This window comes from Trichosurus vulpecula, chromosome 8, assembly GCF_011100635.1.
Source record: "Trichosurus vulpecula isolate mTriVul1 chromosome 8, mTriVul1.pri, whole genome shotgun sequence".
Taxonomy (NCBI): Eukaryota; Metazoa; Chordata; class Mammalia; order Diprotodontia; family Phalangeridae; genus Trichosurus; species Trichosurus vulpecula.
The window spans coordinates 142738850-142759210 of NC_050580.1; the positions used below are offsets into that span (position 1 = coordinate 142738850).

The 20361-nt window shown below is 38.3% G+C and overlaps 1 protein-coding gene across 2 annotated transcripts in view; it reads right to left on the reverse strand.

The window, feature by feature from the left end:
• OTUD7A (OTU deubiquitinase 7A) overlaps nucleotides 1-20361 on the reverse strand; it is a 453848-nt gene that overhangs the window by 234710 nt on the left and 198777 nt on the right. For both annotated transcript variants that reach the window (XM_036734698.1, XM_036734697.1), the window contains exon 3: nucleotides 5355-5493. The gene's annotated coding sequence lies outside the window, so the exon portion shown is untranslated. The remainder of the gene's footprint in view (nucleotides 1-5354; nucleotides 5494-20361) is intronic.

Sequence of the window (20361 nt, forward strand, 5' to 3'; positions counted from 1 at the left end):
TAGACTAAATATACAAAATAAAGAGATGGCAAATGAGGTGAGTACTAGCAGGTGGGGGGATTGGTACTTTTCACAGACTGCCACATATTTTTCATATATAATTTATATACATATATGTATGTATATATATTTAGCTATTTAATCTACAACAGGATTGTAGTTACCTCTTGGATAAGCACTGGGTTTGAATTCTTAAAATTTCTAAAGTTCCTTGTACATAGTAGGGGTTCAAGAAATATCTGTTGCTTTATTCTTCATTTATTGCTTCTTACTTTGAGCCCCACATCAAATGACTATAATCCAATTTGGAAAGGCTTATTTTGGTCAGACATGGTCTTACTTAGGATACTAGTAGTGGTGAAACCTTCAGTTATGTATTATGTCTTATTTATAGTAAGTTTTGTATTTTTGATCATATAGTGAATGGATTTTCAAGAAAATCTCAGAAAATAGCTTTAAATTGCCAGAGACAATAGTGATTGACCTTATATAGTCCTTTAATGACTTTAAAAAGATGTAATTTTTCTTTTTGGTGAGCTGGACAGATGAAAAGGGTTAGTACTTTCTCCAAAGAGTCAAACTCTTCCCCAAGGAGGAATTATAATACTTTTGGTTTCAAAAATAATTTCCAAGAAAACTGGAAAGGAAATAGCAGACTGCTCTACTTCCAGGGTTTTTTTAAATCTTCCCTTGGCCTGACATTAAAACTTGTCATATTGTTTTTCCATTTCCATTTTTTATATAAAGAACAATATGCCTAAATAGTTTAGCCTTAGGTGATATGCTAAAGCTCCCCATGTCCTCATCATAGAGTCTCTGAGATTGAGTAACTATAATGCAAGGAAATGTAGTAAGTATCCAGGAGGACAGCTTGTACATACTTATTTTTGCCAAATAGCATATTCTTTCATTTCCAAATTACATTAGTTTCCACTTATCACCTCCAATTGACTTTAGTAAAATAAGGAAACATACTATGCCTGAGTATGAGTCTCCCATGTTTCCCTAAGAAAGGAATAGAATAAATCATGACATTTTACAAAGTTTAACATAGGAAGTGTATAGCTCCCCTAAGTATTGTTGTGCCAAATATTTCTTCCATGAACATTAAAGGGAAACATACGGCTTTTATATACAAAACAACTACATATAAAATGCATGATATAAAATCATTTCTTTTAAATACTGCCTTTGAGAGCTGTAGAAAAGCTAGATTTTAAGAAAAAATACTCGTGAGCTATTTTTGCTAAAAAAAAATCTCCTCTCTAAATCATTTTTGAAGACCCAATCTCCTGCAACACAAGCAATGTTTACAACTTAAAACATGCATCAACTTGACCTATTCTCTCATTTAATTATCATTCAAAATGTACTGAAGGAAGAATTCACTGTAATGGCAATACTGACCAAAGAAAATGACAAGAAATAGGATTTAATGTAGAAGAATCCAAAGATCATCCATCAAAAAATCCAGATTGCTATTATAAATTAAATGAATGTAGACAAGAAGACATGCCATTGAATTAGGGAAATTTAGCCTGATCCTGTCCCACTCAAACAATCAGACCAAAGAATATTCAATTCAATTATTTTACTTATCTAAATAAATGAAGCAAAATTTAAAGAATCAGTTCTCCCTTGGCCATCAAAGTCCATCTAGATGAAGGAAGCGAATTGATCCTCAACAAATACCGACTGAGCATCCACTGCAGTAGGCACTGGGGATACAGACTCAATTCAATAGACATTATGAAGTTGTACCTAGCATATGCATGGCATTAGAGACAGTTTAATTTAGTAGTTTCATTCAGTTTTAGTCTCGTCCAAATCTTTGTGACCCTATTTGGGGTTTTCTTGACACTGATACTGGAGTGGTTTGCCATTTCCCCTCTCAGCTCATTTTACAAATAAGGAAACTGAGGCAAAGAGGGTTAAGTGACTTGCCTAGGGTCATACAGATAGTAAGTATCTGAGGCCATATTTGAACTCAGGAAGATGATCCTTTCTAATTTCAGGCAGAGCACTCTATCCACTGTGCCACCTAGCTGCCCTGGTCTAGTGGCTAGAGAGTCAAAATCTTCCTTTTCAAGAAAAGTTGGGTTCAAGTTCTTCCTTCGATAGATACTGGCCTTGTCACTGTATGCAAGCCACTTAATCTCTCAGTGGCCCTTAGCAATTCACTAATATAGGCAATTGCAAAATAGTAGCTGATCTTCATTCATACAGGGAGCTTTCTTTCACTAGGGAAACCATAGGTCTGGACCAAATATTCAAGTTTATGTGCTAGGCATTAACTCCTAAGAGAAGAGGACATATAGTCCTGTTCCTTCCCTGTCATTAACTCATTCAGTCAAAGTCATAGCCACAGATTTAGAGCTGGAAGGGACCTTAAAGATCATCTAGTCTGACTTCCATGTGTTTTAAAAATGAAGAAACTGAGGCCCAGAGAGCCTAAAGTGATCTGCCCAAAGTCATCCAGGTTAAAATGTGACCAATTTGGGAGGTTAATCCTGGTACTGATTCCAGTATTCTTTTCACCATATCTAGAAAATCTCTTTACTGAAGACCAAAAGGAATTCTTCAAATTAAAAATCAGAAAAGTAATACTTCCAAAATGAAGCTGTCACAATGACAAATGCATCTGAGTCCTTCCTACACGCCATGTCAAGATTCACCTTCTTAATCCATAGCTGTGATCGAGTCACTTTCCAGGTCAAAAACTTCTCCTAAGTTCTTGACTTGGCATTTGGGGCATTCTCACATTCCAGTTCCAGCTTACCTGGCCAGACTTATCTCATGCTATTGTCCCCATACTCCAGTACATTCTTTCCCTGAAGATATCCTGAATTTTTGTCCTCTGTGCCTATGTTCAAGGCTTCTCTGACACCAGAGTTGCCTTCATCCAACATTCTGACTAGTTGAAATTCAACTTATCCTTCAAGGTCCTGCTTAAAGGCCATTACTTTACGATAGCTAATCCCCTCCACACCAGATATCATCCGTTTGGCCTTAAAATTCTCCTAGCGCCTTGTCCCTCTCCAATTCACATCCACACTCCACTTTAAGAGTATAGATAACAGATTTATATCTCTGCAGCACTTTCAAGTCAACCATGTGTTTATCCCACAGCCTACCTTGGAGTACAAATATTTTCCCCTTTGGGTTGTTGGGAAATTTCCTTTATGTTGAGCCTAATTTTGCATTTCTGCAACTTCTACCTATTATACCCCATTCTGCACTCTGGGGTCAGGCAAAACAAGTCCCATTCCTTTTCTTTTCAAAAACTGCCATTTTATGGATGAGGAAATTTAGGCTCATGCCTAAGTTCGTGGTCACAGTCTATTAAATGTTTGAGACAAGACTTGATCCCAGGTTTTCTGACTCCAAATCCAGTGTTCAAAGCACTGAACTGTTCTGCCTCTTTCTGCATCACATTTGTTTGTGGACAAGCCTCATACATCACCCTATTACAAGCTGCTCTATGACAAAGATTGAGGTGTACAGTGTCTAGCACATGGCAACACTCAATAAATGTCCCTTGAAGTAACTGCAAATTTAAAAGTCTCTTTTTTAAGCTGCATCCATAGAACGCAAAGGCAACTGAAATTTGGCCAGAAAGGGTTACTTCCATTTATTTGAGAGGATGAATAATAATAGCTTCACCACAAATGGGAACCAAAGTCTCACCTCTGTCAGTATTGAACATTTAGTTTTTGAAACTCAGGTTTGCTGATCTTATGAAGTCTAAACTGTTTATAAAGGATTCAGAGAATCATAGGAATCAATGAACTTCAAGAGGTCATTTCATTCACCCTCCCCCCTCCAGCTCTAAGTTATCCAGTACAGATGACCATCTATTTTATTCTTGAGATCTCTAGGGAGGAAGAAGAAGCCAGACCTCCCTCAATAAAGTATTTCAAAGTTTTGGAGACCTTCAGTCATGACATTCTTCTTCATTTTTTGACATTCATCTTTCTGCCTTCACTTCAAGCCCCAGTGTCTTGTTCTGTCCTCAGTAGAGACGAGGAACATCTGGTTACCATCACTCCGATAATAATCCTCATCCCACTCATGCTACTGCTTATTTGTTTCTAAGAATACAATCATATGCTTTTCAAACATTACATTTCAGAGCAATTTGTAGATATGTTATTAGTTTATAAATCTTAGTTATTCAACTTATTTTGGAGTAACTTGAATGTCTTTAGAGCACTGAACCCAATTACACAGATTTGTATGCACCACAGGTTAAGATATGTCCCTTTAAACATAGATAAAGTTCAGTAAAAGCTTGATATAATATGCTGAGTTCCACTTAATGTTAATCTGATCCTACAGAATATACATATTTGGAATATTAAAAAGGAGTTGTCCCATATTTATGTTTGAGATCTATTATTATATATTTGTATTATTTGAGGAATAAATCACAAAATATTTTTTAAAAAACAGCTTCAAGATAACTAGGTTGGACATATTCCAACAAGGTATTTTGTACCATGTTCTGAGTCTTGATCTTTGAGAAAAGGGCTCTTGGCTCAATTCCCTTACACATAAGGATTCAGTTTTAAATCTGACTAAATAATGAAGCTTGAAGACAGTTTTTGAAGGGAAAGGGGATTGTTTTGCCCGGCCCCAGAGGGCAAGATGAGGTATAATGGGTTGAAGTTGCAGAAATGCAAAATTAGGCTCAACATAAAGGAAATTTCCTAACAATCCAAAGTGGAAGGGGCTGCCTTGCAAATAGTGTGTTCTCCCTCTCTGGAAGTCTTCAGGTAAAGTCTAGGTGATTGTTGGGTGTAATGTATCCACTGAGATCACCCAGCTATGAAATTCAGTGTGATTCTGTAAACTCAATGGATTGAATGAAGTACATTTAAATTCAGAATGTTAAGTTTAGAATTCTATCTAATTTTTTCTATCACTGGGCTAACTGTGGAAGTTAACATTAAACTGAGATTAGTGGGAAACTGGCCCAGAGGTAGAGAATGCACAACAGACCTTTAGGGTACCAAGTCTCAATATTTATTTCAAAAATATATTGTTTATAGCAACAGAAAAAGCCACATCTCAGAAGACTCCTTAGTCAATTATGATCCAACAGAAAATAAATGGTATACTGACTGATTATGATAGTTTAATTCCAATACAATGGAAATGTTTCAAAAACATTCCCTGTGTGTTTCAGTGTATAACACTTTATTATCTACTTTGGAATTGATTTTCATGAGAATTTGGTCATAGTACCAATAATAGTTGTTGCAGCCTAATTACAGTTTCTAAAATGAATTCCCAGTAAAAAGGTGCTTACTTTACTGCTCACAAATCACCTACAAATTATCCATTTTACTTACTTTCAACAGACTTCAACGTCTTCTGGAGGCATGTGGCAGTCAAGAATTATACTTTGTCAACATGGTACTTTCCACTGTTGAAAATAGTCCATTTTGCCACAATAAAATGTGTGGTGTGATATCACAACCCCTGAGAATTCTGAAAAGGGGAAAAAAAGATAAGAGACAAAACTAAATTAACATGAAATGCTACAATCAAGAATAATTCTGAAAATTAAAAATAGACTAATTTGTTTGCATTAAGATGAAGAATTTATTAACTCCCCTCCCCCTCCATAAAATAGAATCCTTTTATTTTTAAACTGATCCAGATGCCAAAAGGTATCAGCTGTTTAAATGTTAAATGCCTCTTAAAATGTAGAAACTTATTCAAGTGATTCTATTGTTCAGAGTCAGACTCAATGAATCTTGTTGAAAGGGATTCAGACCCCGAAAGAAATCAAATTCTGATGTTACAATATTTTATAAAGCATATACAATACAAGGATTAAAAACATATTTCAGACTAAGTGAACACACATTCCATATTGAGAACTATTGAACATAATAACTTTTTTCTAGGACTACTTCATATTACTATTATTCCTGAAGGCAAGTTTTAATATACTGGTTACACCAGGCATAAGAGGTACTAGGCCACAACAGAAAGTACTGTACTTGAAGCCTGTAGACCAGCCCGTCACATAGTGCCTGGCATATAGGAAATGCTTAATAAAGGCTTGCTGATTAACTGGTTGACTTCAAATCTTTGCTTTGTTACAGACAAGTAACACTGGGCAAATCACTATAATTTCCTGGGCCTAAATTCCCTCATCTATAAAATGAGGGAGTTGTACTAGATAATCTCTAAGGCCCTATCTAGCTCTAAATTTATGTTCCTATTTATGTAAAAGAAAATGTTTCTTCTACAGTGGAAACCCAACAGGGCAGGAAAGCAAGAGAGGGAAATGTAGCTAGAAGGAACAATCATCCTAAAATAAATGGGGCTCTTTTTTGAGATTGGGAGAAGGGCAGTGGAGAATAAATGCAGATCCACCTCAAAAGCTAACTGTCTGGACCTGTAGTCAGCTCAGGTTCTCAGCAATTTATTCTGTTGCTTCTATGATAAAATACATATACTTCTTTTTGACATTTAAAGGTTTTGACAATCCAGTCCCATACGCAGTATACATTACTCCCCATCTGGGCTACGTGCTAGTATGTTTCCTATGTAGAACATCCCACCTCTGCCTCCGTTCCTTTACATATGCTGTCTATTCCTTGAATTAGCTTTCTTTTGGAATCTACCTCTTGCAATTTCTAGTTTCCTCCAAGGCTCCTCTACCTCAATACTACCTCCCAAATTAGTGTCCTCCTCCACTACAATTACCTTGTATATATTTTGTGTTTACTTTTAAGTATATCTTGTTTTCCTCCAAAGGAATGTGAGATTCGAAGGTAAGACTTGTTTCATTTTTGTCTTTTGTATCTCTTGGCAATTCTGGGAACTTGTTGAATGATAGAAAGAATGGATTTTTATCCACAGGTTTCAGGGAGCCTCTTGATAAAAATGACATAGGAATCAAGTACAATCAAGCAATTGGCCAACCCCAGTTGAATGATTATTGTGGACAAGGCATTATACAAAGACAAATAAGGTCTAGTCTAGTCTCTGCCTTAAAGGAGCTTTTTATCTAGTTAAAGAAATTAAACATATATATGAAAAGATTGACTGTTATGTAATTAAGAGGTATTCAATAAAGTTTTGATCCTGACAAGTCACAAGTGGGATTAAAAATAAAGATGGAATATTGTGGGATGGGGTGCTTAAGTAACAGTTCAAGAAGGGAGGTGGTATTTGATTTAACCCTTGAAGAGTGGATGGGATTCTGGTAGACAGTGAAAAGGGGTTGATGGGTGTGAGCAATAGTGTGAGCAACAGCAGAAAAGAAGGAAAATCCAAGGCACAGCTAGGGTTCAGGAAGTAAGCAGGTATGGCCAAAGAAGAGGGTCTACAGAGACCCTCTTATCCAGGCAGTATAAGGAGATATGATTGGAAAGGAAAATTGGGACCAGATTGTGGAGGGCCTTCTGGAATCAGCTATAAACCATGATTTTCTCTTCTGATGCCAGCAATATACAGTCATGCTTTTGTTCTTTGAAAGTTTTCTTATTATAAGTTAAAAACAGGACCGCCTTGAGATAGGTAAATATTGTCCCATTTGACAGGTTTGAGAGCTGAGAGGTGAAGAAGACCCATGACATCCCCTGGCCACATCACAAACCACTTGGTAGGGAGAAATTACTGACCTAGCCTCTATGGATTATGTGACATCTTCCTGTGTCTCTAGTTCCTAATTACATAGAGCCTTGAATGGGATCTGTGGCAGAGCTATAAGTAGAAATACTTTCACCTGAGAGAAACAGCTGGGGGAGGGTGACAGTGTAGAAAATAATCCAGTGTGAGGGGAAAAGGTGGCAACACAGAGGATGTGTACTTGAATCAGGAGAGGGAGTGACTCATCACCCATGGGGCTCAGCAAGGAAGATGGACCCTAAGGGAACCATGACAACTGGACCCTAGTAGTAGCAGTCTGGGTTAGGGCAAAGACCATAAGATAACCACCAGGAGAAGGTGTCTTCCAGGAGAAGGTGTCTTCCTTGTATGTGTCCAGGAGCAGCCCTAGGCCCTCTTCCCTACTTACTATTCCTGCTCCATGTTGATAGCTAGGTTCATTAACCTAGAAAACGGAATTCTGTCTTACTGGCTGTAAGAGGGAGTTGACAATAAATGGCACATCAAAACAAAACTCAGGATAGCTCTTTTATCCTGTCTCCCAAGTTCCGCTTTTAATGAAAATGCATGAAATTCAGTTATTTCATGCCAAAGCCCTTAGGAGAGTGGTAAGTTCCTGTCTTCTGTCAGTACTGAACTACCTTGAATCACACATCACTGATGTAGGGGAGGTGATGTAATACAAATGTTACAGGGATGCAGGAAGGAAAACATGCAGACAACTGACAACAGAATGATTAATTCTAAGCACTGAGAAAGTATTGACTGAGATCATGGCAGCCCTTCCCTGAGGGTTGAGTCTATTGTAGCTTGCATAAGTAGCTGGCAGCCATTAGGAACATCTAAAACCACGTGTGAAGGACAGATGGAGTGAGACTAGGTCTCTTAGCTAAGGACTGTGGAAAGCAACAGGCAGGTGTGGGATATCACAGGTCATCATTACACACCTTGCTGGCCACTTTGGTGGTAGCTGAGCAATGACATGCTGGATAACATCCCCATGTCCCTGACTACGCCCTAAATCATATTCACCACCCCTTGTCTTGACCAGTTTCTAGCTAGTCCTTCCTCCACTAGGCTTGAAAATCAATGAAAGAACACTTGATGTTGAGACCGAAGATTAAAGGTTGGAGTCTTGGCTCTGCCTCTAATGCCAGCTGTGTGGTTTTGAGCCATAACACTTAAGCCCTAGGCTTCAGTTTCCTTATCTACAATGTGAGGAAAAGAATAATAACTCGACCATTTCGGTTGAGCTTTAAGGTTTATAAAGCTCTTTCCTCAGGCATTCTCTACAAAGTTCATTCGCCCATGGTCACATGGAAAACTAAATTTTGGAGACAGGATTTGAGCTCCAATCTTCTGCTGCCAAATCCACCCCTCTTTCCACTGCCCCACTTTGTACCTGCCCTGCCTATCCGATCAATAGGATTATGGTTAGGCTAAAAAGAAATATATAAAATATATGAGGAAACATGAAAGGGCTTTGAGAACCATAAAGTACATTAAACATATGGTGCAATCATTTTTTTGCTAGGAGAGAGAGAGAGAGGGAGAGAGATGGAAGGAGGGAGGGAGAGAAAGAGAGAGAGAGGGCAGGCATTTGTCCAAGAAACTACCTTCTTTATGGGGGCCTCATCAACCTTATGTCTAGCGGCCAAGGATTCTAGTTAGATTCTTGGGCTGCCTTATGGAGAATCTGTCCGTGCCCCAGGACACAGAGGTCATTGGAAATCATTCACTCTTGTCTTCCCTGCTTTTCTAGTTAGTAAAGCACATAACTTCAGCGTCCCTTTTATGGTGTGCTGAGCCCCTTAAAAACAGGCACAAGACTGGCTTTCACCTCTAAGAAGTCTAGTTACAGCCAGCCCTAAAACAGGTAGTGCTATTTAAGGGCCTAGGAATGAGGAGGCCTGGGTTCTTGATTTGGCTCAGTCATTGAACAGTTGTGAGAATTTGGGTAAGTCTTTTCAGGCTTCAGGAGCTCAGTTTTTCTCATCAGCCAAATGCTGGGATGAGACAAGGTCTTGAATACATTCCCTAGTTCCTTAAGATTCTAGGACTCTTGGGTAAGAAAATATGGATGGCATGATGAAGACCACGGTTTGGAAGCAGAACACAGCGGAAAGACCATTGATTCTGGAGTCAGAGGGTTCAATATGGGTTAAAATCCTGACTCTGAGAGTGTCCATAAGACTGTGGGCAATTCAACCTCTTTAGAGTCTCAGTTTCTTCATAATAATAGCTAAAATGTATGTAGCCCTTTAAGGTTTGTAAAGTACTTTACACATATTATCTCGCTTGATCTTCACAGCAAGACCATGAGAAATGTGCCATTATTATACCCTTTTTACAGATGAGGAAACTGAGATCCCAAGAAGTAAGTTCACATACTCAGGGTATATTTTATATATGGGACAGATGTTTAATTCAGATCTTCGTGAGTCCAAGTCTGACGCTTTATCTCCTATGCCACCTCACTGCCTCATCTGTAAAATAAGGGGCCTAGATGAGTTGGTTTCTAAGATTCCTTCCAGCTCTAGAACTATAACCATATAATACAAATGGGATGTCAAGCTTCAGCCCAGAAGGGGGCAAGGGAAGTATCGCCACCCACCAGGCTAACTCAGTACCCCCCATGAATATTGTAGTTAACTTTTAACATCACAAAGCCTCAAACAGAATAGTCTGGTATCATCTGGGCCAATCAGAGCCTCACTTTGTAAAATGGTAACATTTCCTTCATGAAAACATCTTAAACAGCCCTGATTTTAATCATGTGAGAACTTTGCCCCATGAAATAAGAAGGCTTCCTGAATTTCTATGGCTAAAACCATTCACCGCTGGTGGTCAACCTGGTGAGCGTCTCCACACTCAATAGGCTTGGTGTGGACAATAGATAGCTAATTACTCTAATAGGACTGTAATGGAAGCCTTCCTAACTTAGTAGGACCTACAAGACTGGAGTGTGTGTTAGACTGATACAGTCTTTGAGACCCTGAGATCACTTCATTACATAATAAATAGGCCACTGTGGAAAGAAGAATGCAAAGATTCTCAAAAGGCTCTTTCATGGTGCTGCTGGGCTGATTCACTTTGTACTTTTCCAGTCCTGCCTTGGACACTTACTGGTTATATGATCCTGGGCAAGTCACTTAACCTCTGTGTGCCTCAGTTTCCTCATATGAAAAATGGGAGTAACACAAGGTTACTGTGAGGATCAAATTAGATAATACATGTACAGTGCTTGGCAGATATTACATTGTTTTTGCAAATGTTTGCTATTATTATTTATCTTATATTTTAATTAATATAGAATTATATATTATTTATTTAAAAAGAAAAAAAGTAGGTCTTAAAGAATAAGATAAAATTTTAGCAGGATAATGCCATCTAAGAATTATAAAAGTAGGGAATATTAGAGTAAATAGGCCTTTGATTTGCACAATGATTGTCTAGAACTGGGATACTTAATCCTCTTATGCCATAAATATGACCCTAGATTCTTAAAGTGAACCCAAGTTTTAGATGACACTACCAAGTTAGAAAGGCTACCAGTATGGACACAGTGTATGCTTCTTACCTGAGAACCAAGCCTTAATAAGGAGAGAAAAAGCTCATTACTAGACTGTCCAAGGAGGGATGAATCTATAGTTTCCTGAACCCTCATTGAAAGTCTACCAATTCACAGAGAGTTTGTGATCCAGGCTAGTGGAGAGAGCATGGTATACTGAAAAGAGTAATTGTTTTGCAGTCAGGAAACCCAGGCTAAAATCTCCCTTTTGCTGCTTGCTACCTATGTAACCTTGAGCAAAGTCACTTAACCTTTTTTGCCTCAGTTTCCAGTTAAATAAGGAGCTGGGACCAGATGAAGTCTAAGATCTCTTTCGCTCCAAGTCCTATTCTATAAAGTATACTCACACCAATGAAGTAATGGTTTCTTGAACAAGTGAAATATAAGATGCCATTTTGGGAAGCACAGAAACCACAGTACCTTAGGGAAAGTCTGCTTTTTTGCTTAGATTCTCATCTCACCATGTCAGGACAGTTGCTGCTGCAATTTTCTTTCTGCTTTATACAAAGCAGCCATCATGGCCACACTAGAGAAACAAACTTCCAGGGGATCATAGCTCAATTCTGAGAAAAGATTACAGTTTTCTTAAACAATGAAGCCCCCATATAAGGACCATGAACTACAGTATGGAATCTGTCAATGTTATCAGTTGCAAGATTTAATGGCCACAATTCATTTTTAAAACAACAGCAACAACATGTTACATAAAGGTCATCAAGGATGGAGTTGAATAATGTCCTTCAAATCAGAACTTTTCCTAGGCAGAAATGCTAGAAAATTGCTATTGATTGAAAAACAATCTCAGGAACATGAAGCATGGACAAAGTCCTTCAGCTAAAGCTAAAGAAAAGACTAATGGTTCATATTTGCTCTAATCAGGGGAGGAACAATGGATTCTAAAATACAAATAGCCCATATTAGGCTGCTACAGTTTTCTAAAGGAAAGAACATGACTGGATTATATTCAATAATGCTGGTGGCAACGTAATCCAAAAGGATGAAAGGAACATTTTATTATACTTCATTTGAGCTGCTGAACTTAATGCTTCTGGAACTTAGTTTCCTTCGTCTTTGTACGAGGGACTAGAAAGAAGGCTCTACAACAATTACAAGCTGTTCAGAAACAAGAAGTTTCTGGGTATGAGTTATATTAAAATAAAGGGAGACTATTCAGAGGCTGCTCCCTACTCTCTTCCATAGTGAAATGCAATAATAGAGCTCTTAGAAAAAAAATAAGCCAATAGTTAAAAGAGACAAAATATACATCTAGAGCATCTCCGGATCTGACTAAATTAGGAGACACTAAGGGTGCAAAGTACTCAATCCCGTTTGCCTCAGTTTCCTTACCTACAGATGGAGAAGGAAATGGCAAACCAGTATCTCTGCCAAGTAAATCCCAAATGGGATCACAAAGAGTCAGACATGACTGAAATGACTGAACAACAATATAAGGGTACAAAGATCAGCAAGATCGCAAAATCTGACAGCTGCAGAAAAAACAGGCCAGAGGTGGCTGCCTAGATGGAGTTCTTCATCATTCCCTGGAGCTTCTCTAAGGTGGAAATGGAAACAGGGCTTGGGAAAATCCTTCCTGAGCTCAAAGCTGAATCCAAGAAACTCAGAGCCCAAGTGCAAAACAATCTACTTGTGCCACAATATGATGGGAAAATGAAAGATAGCAAAAGAAAAAAGCATTGTCTAATGCCTAAAGCAATGTCTAATTCCCCATGAAGCCAACTACTGATTAAAAAGACTATGCAGGCACCCATATTCAATGGCTTTAATTTTTTCTTTGTAGATTTAACCTACCCAACCCCTCTCTTACAATCAAGCTACTCCACTTGCCATGCACATTTCTGTCTCTTATCCACAGTGACTCTCTTATGTGAACTCTTCCATAACTTATAGTGCATGCCATACCTATAGTCTCTTCTATAACTTATAGTCTACAACTTTCAGTCTATACAGAATCTACCACATAACTTATATTCTCTTCTATTGTTTTATGTGCATTAATCTTGTTTTTCTAGCTAGAATGTAAGCTTTTTGAAGGCAGAGACTATCTCTGTATCTCCTTCATAGTATCTGGAATCAAGCTGGGTACATAGCAGTCTCATTGGATATTAGCTAACTCATTGATTCTTAGTTTATTTGTCTGGCTTTAAGGCCTCTTCTTTTGTTTGTTTGTTTTGTTCTTGTTAGCTCTCTGGGACCAAGTTCTTGACTTTGTTTGTCTAATTCCATTCACTATCAAACATATTCTGAATTTATTAGAGACTTGGGCACCAATACTTTTTGAGTCTCCTCACTATGAGTTTCTTTTTTTCTTTCTTATTCTTAAAATTTTATTATATTTTAATATTCTTTTTGAATTTTGAGTTCTAAATTCTCTCCCTCCCTCCCACTGCCTCTCTCACCCACTGAGAAGGTAAACAATATGATACCAATTATACATGTGAAATCACGCAAAAAAATTTCCATATGAGAAATATTTCCAAAAAAGAGCAAGAAAAATTTAAAAAATGAGAAAATAATACTTCAGTTTGCACCCAGAGTTCATCAATTCTCTCTCTGGAGGTGGATAGCATTTTTTCATCTTGAGTCCTTTGGAACTGTCTTGGATCATCATATTGATCAGTCACTACGAGTTTCAAAGGGAAAAATGAAGAAAAGGAGAACAAAAGGGAAAAGGAATGACAAATCGAGTCCTTCTTATACTTATTTGTACTGTTGGAGGTTAGGAGAAGGGGAAATCAGACGAACATTCTTGACCTTCTTTAAGGAACTTCAATTCTACTCCCTCCCTTTCAAGTGGGTTAAAACTGTGCCCCCAACAACCTAAGCACCTGCTTTCCTAATTTTCTCCTCTGCTGCCACTTGGACTGGAAGTGGTCAGCTGCAGGTAAGTTTTTCTGATGGAGTTAGGAGAAGAGAAGCTTTGAAGAAAAAAGCAAAATGAAGGGCTAGAAAGAAATGGGTCAATTAAATAGGAGGGAGGACAGAAGCCTAGGGCTGCAGAATGCTTTTGTAAAGAGCAAGAAGCGCAGAACCAAGGGAATGTTGTATACAGTACCAGCCATATTGTTTTAAGAACAACTTTAAGTGACTAAGATATTTTGACTATTATAAATACCTAAATGAACCACAAAGGTTCTATGAAGGAAGATACTATCTGCATCCAGAGAAAGAACTGATAAATAGAAGTATGTATGGAATGAATTTACATACACACACACACACACACACACACATTTGTGTCTAATGATAGCCATTTTGGGTGGGGGGGGAGAAAAGGAAAAAGGAAAAAAAGAAAGTTAAGTGATAACTTTATTATATATTTAAAAGGAATAGCAAGTTGTACATAATAGATTTACAGTTTCACGTGCAATCATTTTTTGTATTCTACTATGTTATGGAAATACTTGTTTTATTTCATAAATTAAAAATAAAATAAATAATTTTTTAAATGGCAAAGGAAGCCCCAGTACTAAAGGCACAGTTCCTTAGGCAAGACCAAAAAAAGTCGTAACAGTGTTGATGAATACATTGAATATTTGTCTAAAGGATCACACCAACAGCACCTTATAAAGCTGGAGTCAATGAAATGGCATAAACTGCAAGCTGTGTGTGGCTTCTAAGGACTTCCAGTAGATTCCCTAACTCTTTCTACTTGTCGTTTATAGTCTTTCTTCTTTTCCTCCATTATGGAAAGCCCGAACTAATCAGCAGTCAAGGGAGGGAAATCAAGGCTGGAGTGCAGGGGTTTTTTCTGATTCTAGCTCAGTTTATTTGTCCCAATACTACTGATAGATTATTTTCCTTAAATCTTGCTTTATCATGTCACTGTCCTGGCGATAGATGGTGTTCAATTTCTTAGGACAAGCCTGCCAAAGTACAGAAGGCTCATCACAAGGAGATCAACCATTAGTTGCCTCCCATTGCCAATTTCCAGTTTTTCCCCCTACCTTCATAACTCAATAACCTTTCTTCATTTAAGGTTCATGCTATTCATATCTACCACTCAATCAAAATACTGGTAGCTGTTGTCTACAGACCTGTTCATCCTCAGCATGACCTCCAATTCCTTGACTTATCAATTATCTCCCAGGCCATCTCCCCTTCATTAATTACTTTCTCCTCTTTTCTTCATCTTGAACCCTTGGTCAACCAATTCAACTCTACATTGTCCTCTTGTCTTGAATCCCTAGTCCCCTTATAATATTGCCAGTTAGTGCCAGTCAAGCCTCAGCCTTGTATCACTCCCACCAATTGCCACCTTCCCTTCTACACATGTGCTGTTGAATGAAGATAGAGAAAATAATGTAACTATTCGAACTGGGTCCACTACAAATTTATGCTTACAACTTCAAATGGATCCTCACTGTTGCTAGGCAATCTTGCTATGTCTCCCTTATCATCTCACTATTCCATGTTCTACAGAGGCTCTCCCAAACCTTTTCATCCCTACTCAAGCCTCCCAGGATTCCCCCTTTACCAACTCTCTCAGCAAAGAATCTTGCCTTATAAATTTTATAGAAAAAGTAGGTTCTTCACAATGAACTCCTTCTACCCTCCTCTTCATCTCCTATCACTCAAATGCCTTCTGTCAGTTGTCTCATATATAAAGTGGCCTTACTTCTTACCAAGGCTAATCCCTTTACTTCTTCAAGTGATTCTATTCTATCCTGCCTCCTCCAACATATTGCCCTCTCTGTCATCCCCATTCTATTACTTATTTCCAAATTTTCCCTGTCTACTAGTGCATTAGGTAATTAGAACTTCTGCTCACAAACATGACCATGTCTTTCTCATCCTGAAAAAAAAAATCCTCCCTTGATTCTTCCATCCCCACTAACTGTTGCCTTATATCTTTTTTGCTGTTAGTAGCTAAACTCCCTGGAAAAGGCCACCTACAATGCGTTCCTCCACTTTTTCTCCTCCCATTCTTACCAATCCCTTACAATCAAGCTTCTGACCTTATTATTCCACTGAAACCACTCACTTTCTCCAAAATTGACAATCATCTCTTAATTGCCAAATCCAATGGCCTGTTCTCTATCCTCATTACCCATGTGATCTCTCCAGCCTTTGACACTGGTCATCACTCTCTCCTCCTTGATATTCTCTTCTCTCTAGGCTTTTGGGACATCACTCTCCTCGCTCTCCTCCTAGCTATCAGACCACTCCTCTTCTGTCTCTTTGGCTTTATCCTCTTTCAGATCACTCCCTCTAACTGCACTCTTGTCTCCTCCCTACTTCTTCACTTGCTTATCCCATCAGCTCCCATGGATTTAAACCTACCTCTCCTGCCTAAAACTCTCTGCTGATCTCCAATTTCACATATCTGAATGCCTTTCAGACACCTCAAACTGGATTACAGTAGACATCTTGAACCCAACATGTCTAAAACAAAACTATCTTTCCTCCTAAATCTTCCCCCTTCCTACCTTCCCTGTTACTGTAGAGGACAATTCCATCCTCAGGCTCACAACTCAGAAATCATCCTTGATGCCTCATTTTCTCCACACACACACACACTCATATCCAATCTCTTGCCAAGGCCTTGGCAACATCTCCCAAACATGCTTCCTTCTCTCTCCAGTGCCACTGCCACAATTCTGCTGCAGGCCCTCATCCTCATGCCTGAACTTCTGCAATAGCCTGCTGATGAGTCTGCCTGCTTCAGCTCTCCTCATTCATCCTCATTTCAACTATTAGAGTAATTTTCCTAAAGCACAGGCTGGTCATGCCACCACCCTACTCAGTAAAACCCAGTGGCTCCCTGTCGCCTACAGAATCAAATACAAAATTCATCTGGATGGTATATTGATATTTGTACAATAAACGAAACTAGAAGAAAATAATTTGGAATGATGCCAATCAAGATTTAGACATGTTGAGATTGAGATATTAAGAAAGAAACATAGGTAGAGACATAGGAGGCAATTGAAGATCTTGAGGGGATGGTAACTGAACAAATAGTTAGATTGCCAAAGAAGAGAAAAAAGAGAGGTAGAATTTTGGAAGAATCCCATGCTTAGGGATAGGACCTATATGATGATCCAGCAAAGGAAACAGAGAAGAACAGTCAAATGCATAAACCTTTGAACTTGGCAATTAACAGATCACTAATTACCTTTGAGGGAGTCATATTAGGCTGAGAGGGCAGAGTGAAAATAGCACTCACTGTATTGCAGTGGAATAAGCTTGGCAGCCCAGGTTTCAATCCTGGCTCTACCACTGACTTTGGCAACTTAATTAACCACTCTGAAACTCAGATCCCTGATCCATAAAATGAAGGGGTTGGATTAAGTAATCTGTGAAGTCCTTTCCAATTCCCATGATCCTCTGCATCCTGAACTAGTTGAAGATACTGATATGCAATGCAAATGAAAGAATCAGAAGTAGATCTCCTTTAGGCTAAATTACTTGAGAAAAAGAAAATTCTATTTATCTTAGAAAAAAAAGTTCAAGTTGATAATGATTACAAGATAGGCAATATAGGTGACAATAAAAGAAAAAAATATATACAGATCAGAGACATCAGAATATTATTTATTTCATTCTTTAGAACCTGCAAACTCATCCCCTCTCACCATTCCCCAATTCTGATACAGGCTAACAAGACAGTATACTGAGACCCAAGAAATTCCATGTTGCAAGCTTGGTCTTTTCCAAATCTGGATTGGGACCTGCCACAGAATTTACCAGGAACAAGAAGGGGAAAGAACAATTACTCTTTCTCCTCATTGCTACTTTGTTTCTGATATTATATGTGTAAAGTTCTTATAAGGGGAATGCAGACCCAAATCTGAGCTTCCAAAGAGAAGGTCTTGGGGAGGGGGAGGAGAATAAGAGAGGAAGATTGTGAGTGGAAAATCCTCTAGATTGAACCACGTAAGCTCAGGGTTTTTGGTTCTAGAATATTGGTTATATGTATGCATCATTATAGCTGTCTCAAATGTCTTAATGCTATTAAATTAGCACAATAAGAATTTTTGGACACTGTATTATACATCTAAAGATATCATCGGGCTGAGTAATATACAAATTCACAGCATGTAGTAATGCTCCAATTAAAAGTGTTAACTGAATGTATAGCATCTTTTTGTTATGGATTTTTCTTAATTAAGGACTATTAATAATATTATTATTATTATTTAAAGACCCCTAAACTTTCTTTTCTTTGCAGGGAGGAAGGCAGGGCAATTGGGGTTAAGTGACTTGCCCAAGGTCACACAGCTAGTAAGTGTGTCAAGTGTCTAAAGCCAGATTTGAACTCAGCTCCTCCTGACTACAGAGTCTACTCACTGTACCAACCAGCTGCCCCACTTTCTTTTTATTTTAAAAAAGGGGTCCTCATACTCAGAAAGGTTGGGAACTACTGAATGACATCACATATCCTTTATGCTTTAATCAAATTTCTAGGTCACTGAGCATCCGGTTGTTTTGTTGATTTTGTCCCATATGCATTGGCTGACTGGCTAAATTAAAGTTTAATGTTATACAGGCCTGCCCCACAAGAAGGCATAACAGGACGTATGGCTTTGTATGATACCTATCTCTCCCCAACCTTTGGTCTGTTAGAGTGTCTGAAATTTTCACATAAGTCTAATAGGTTTGGAACATAAAGACCTTTATAAAAATTGCAATTATGTTATTTGGAAAGGGAACCATATTTGTGCTTTATGTATTTCAGAGTTAAACTTAAGACCCTTCACTAAAGTCTTCCTCCATTGCCTCACTGTGATGTGTAGAAGAACTAATATCCTTTCTTTCCAAAAGCACCTCTCTTCAGAACTTCCTTATTGCTGTCAAGGGCATCCCCATCACTTCAATCACCCAGATCTGTAACCTCAGCATCACTCTCAATGTCTAACTGTCATCCTGCCTACATTTCCAATCTTGTCATTTCTTGCCAGATCTGTAACCTCAGCATCACTCTAAACGTCTAACTGTCATCCTGCCGTATTTCCAATCGTGCCAGATCTTGTCATTTCTATCTCTACATTTCTTAGCTAGATCTCTTTGCCTCCATTCATAAGGACACAACTACCTCTCTCCTGGACTACTACAATAGCCTGGAAAGTGGTCTCCTTGTCTCAAGTCTTTCCGCACTGCAATCCATCCTCCACACAGCTCAAAATGTGATTTTCCCAAAGCATAGGTCTGACCACATCACCACTTTACTCAGTATACTCCACTAGCTTGCTCCACCCTTGGAATCAAATATAAATTCCCCTGTGTGGCATTCATAGCTTTTTGAAATCTGGCTCCTTCCTCTCTCGCCAGTCTTCTCACATATTAATATCCTCCTTACACAGTCCAGTAGTATTGGCTTACTTACTTTTCCTCAAACACAACCCTTGATCTTTGATATCAATATCTTTGTACTATTTGTTTCTCCACATTTGGGATTTTTTTTTCTCTTCACATTTACCTCTTAGAATCCCTGATTTTTTTTCTTTCTTTCTACTAAGCTCACATACCACCTTCTACAGGAAACTCTATACACCCTCCCCAATCCCAGTACTGTTTGCCTAAGGTTGTAACAATTATATAACTTGTATATTCCAATTTACATACGTGTTGCCTGCCCATCCTCCAATTAGAACATAAGCACCTTGAGGGTAGAGAGAGTTTTTCTGTTTTCTTTTTATCCCCATTGTTTAGCACAGTATCTGGCACATAATGCTTAATGAATAATTGTTGAATATAAACCCTAGTAGATTCTACCCTAAGTTGGAAAGGCTTCAAGTAGGAGACTATCAGTTGACTGTATATCTATCATCCAAGGATCTGTCTAGTTCAGTTCAGAAAAACTTATCACCAAAAGGTTGGACACTGTGATGATTTTTAAAGATGATCTACTAAGACATAAAGAGATTATAATCTGTGCCTGTGGAGAGAGAGCAACAACTAATAGAAGCATGGTTCCTTGAAGGATTCAAGTAAGTAAGCTAAGATCCCTCAGGATCTCAGAGGAATTTAGCTCAGGTACCTGAAAGAACTGCAAAGGAAGTGAAATTTGTCTCTGTTTTTTATGGTTTTTCATCTCCTACCTAAATCAGTGCCTTTAGAACAAAAAGCTGATCTCAAGGAAAGATCTGAAACTCATTCATACTTTTCTATTCCCTTTCAACAATTGCCAGGTCTATCAT